Source organism: Xylocopa sonorina, unplaced genomic scaffold, assembly GCF_050948175.1.
Source record: "Xylocopa sonorina isolate GNS202 unplaced genomic scaffold, iyXylSono1_principal scaffold0098, whole genome shotgun sequence".
NCBI lineage: Eukaryota > Metazoa > Arthropoda > Insecta > Hymenoptera > Apidae > Xylocopa > Xylocopa sonorina.
Window position 1 is genome coordinate 969385 of NW_027490169.1, and position 2793 is coordinate 972177.

A 2793-nucleotide genomic window follows, 5' to 3' on the forward strand; every position below is an offset into this window, starting at 1 on the left:
TTGCTAGGAAATAGCGTTGGCAGATATCTACGTATCGTAGCATTAGAGTTCTAATGCTTCCCAAAACGCGATATTGCATCTCATTTCTATGTGTCATGATAAGATATAAAATCCATTACGAAGTGTTATGTATTCCTCTTCTACACTTCAAATTAATGTAAATGCGACACTTCCTTTCTAGGAAATTACGTTTCCAGATGTCTACGTATCGAAGCAATATAGTCCTAATGCTTCTTAAAACGCGATATCGCATTTCATTTTTATGTTTCGTTATATGGTATAAAATTCATTGTGGATTGTTATGTATACCTCGTATTCACTTCAATGGAATGTAAATGCGACACTACCTTGCTATTGAATAGCGTTTCCAGATGCATACGTATCGTAGCAATAGAGTTCTAATGCTTCGTAAAAAGCGATATCGCATCTCATTTCTATGTTCATGATAAGATAAAATATTCATTGCGAATTGTCACTTATACCACGCATACACTTCAAATGAGTGTAAATGCGTCACTTCCTTGCTAGGAAATAGCGTTTGTAGATGTCTTCGTATCGAAGGAATAGAGTTATAGTGCTCCATAAAACGAGATATCTCATCTCATTTCGATGTTTCATGATAAGATATAATATTCATTGCGGTGTTAAGTATACCTCGTATACACTTCAAATGAATGTAAGTGCGACACATCCTTGCTAGGAATTAGCGTTCGCAGTAGTCTACGTATCGAAGCAATAGTGTTCTGATGCTTCTTAAATCGCGATATCGTATCTCATATCTATGGTTCATGATAAGATATAATATTCATTGCGCGGTGTCATGTGTACCTCGCGCACACATCAAATGAATTTAAATGCGACACTTCCTTTCTAGAATATTACGTTTCCAGCTGTCTACGTATCGAAGCAATAGAGTTCGAATGCTTCTGAAAACGCGATATCGCATCTCATTTCAATGTTTCATGTTAAGATATAATATTCATTACGAAGTGTTATGTTTTCCTCGTCTACACTACAAATGAATGTAAATGCGACACTTCCATGCTTGAAAATAACGTTTGCACATGTCTACGTATCGAAGCCATAGAGTTCTAATGCTTCTTAAAACGCGATATCGCATCCCATTTCTATGTATCATGATATGATATAATATTCATTACGAAGTTTTATGTATTCCTCGTCTACACTTCAAAAGAATATAAATGCGACACTTCCTTGCTAGGAAATAGCGTTTCCAAATGTCTACGTATCGAAAAAATAGGTTTCTAATGCTTCTTAAAACGAGATGACGTATTTCATTACTATGTTTCGTAATAAGGTATAATATTAATTGCGAAGAGTCATGTATACCTCGTATTCACTTCAAAAGAATGTAAATGCGACATATCGTTTCTAGGAAATAGCATTTGCAGGTGTCTACGAATTGTAGCAATATATTTCTAATGCTTCTTAAAACGCGATATCGCATTTCATTTCTATGTTTCGTTATATGGTATAAAATTCATTGTGGATTGTTATGTATACCTCGTATTCACTTCAATGGAATGTAAATGCATCACTTCCTTGCTAGGAAATAGCGTTTGTAGTTGTCTACGTATCGGAGGAATAGAGTTCTAGTGCTTTTTAAAACGCGATATCGCATTTCAATTCAATGTTTCATGTTTAGATATAATATTCATTACGAAGTGTTATGTGTTCCTCGCATACACTTCAAATGAATGTAAATGCGACACTTCCTTGCTAGGAAATAGCGTTTGCAGATGTCTACGTATCGTAGAATTAGAATTCTAATGCTTCTTTAAACGCGATATCGCATCTCATTTCTATGTCTCATGATTAGATATAATATTCATTGCGAAGTGTTATTTATACCTCGTATTCCTTTCACAAGAATGTAAATGCAACCCTTCCTTGCGAGGAAATAGTGTTTGCAGGTTTCTACGTATCGATGCAATAGAGTTCTGATTCTTCTTAAAACGCGATATAGCATCTCATTCCTATGTCTCATGATTAGATATAATATTCATTGCGAAGTGTCATGTATTTCTCGGCAACGCTTCAAATGAATGTAAATGCGACTCTTCCATGCTAGGAAATAGCGATTGCAGATGTCTACGTATCGTAGCAATAGAGATCTAATGCTTCCAAAACCGCGATATCGCATCTCATTTCTATGTTTCATGATAGTATATAATATTCATTGCGAAGTGTGATGTATACCTCGCATACACTTCAAGTGAATGTAAATGCGACACTTCCTTGCTAAGAAATAGCGTTTGCAGATGTCTACGTATCTAAGCAATAGAGTTCTAATGCTTCTTAAATCGCGATATCGCATCTCATTTCTATGTTTCATTATAAGATATAATATTAATTAGCAAGTGTCATGTACACCTCGCATACTCTTCAAATGAATGTAAATGCGACACTTCCGTGCGAGGAAATAGCGTTTGCAGAAGTCTACCTATCGAAGCAATAGAGTTCTAATGCTTCTTAAATCGCAAAATCGCATCTCATTTCTATGTTTCATGATAAGATATAATATACATAGTGCACTGTTATGTATACCTCGTATTTACTTCAAAAGAATGAAAATGCGACATTTCCTTGCTAGGAAGTAGCGCTTTCAGTTGTCTACGTATCGAAGCAATAGTGTTCTAATGCATCTTAAATCGCGATATCGCATCTGATTTCTATGTTTCATCATAAGATATAATATTCATTGTGTAGTGTTATGTATACCTCGTATTCACTTCAAAAGAATGTAAGTGCGACGCTTCCTTGCTATTGAAT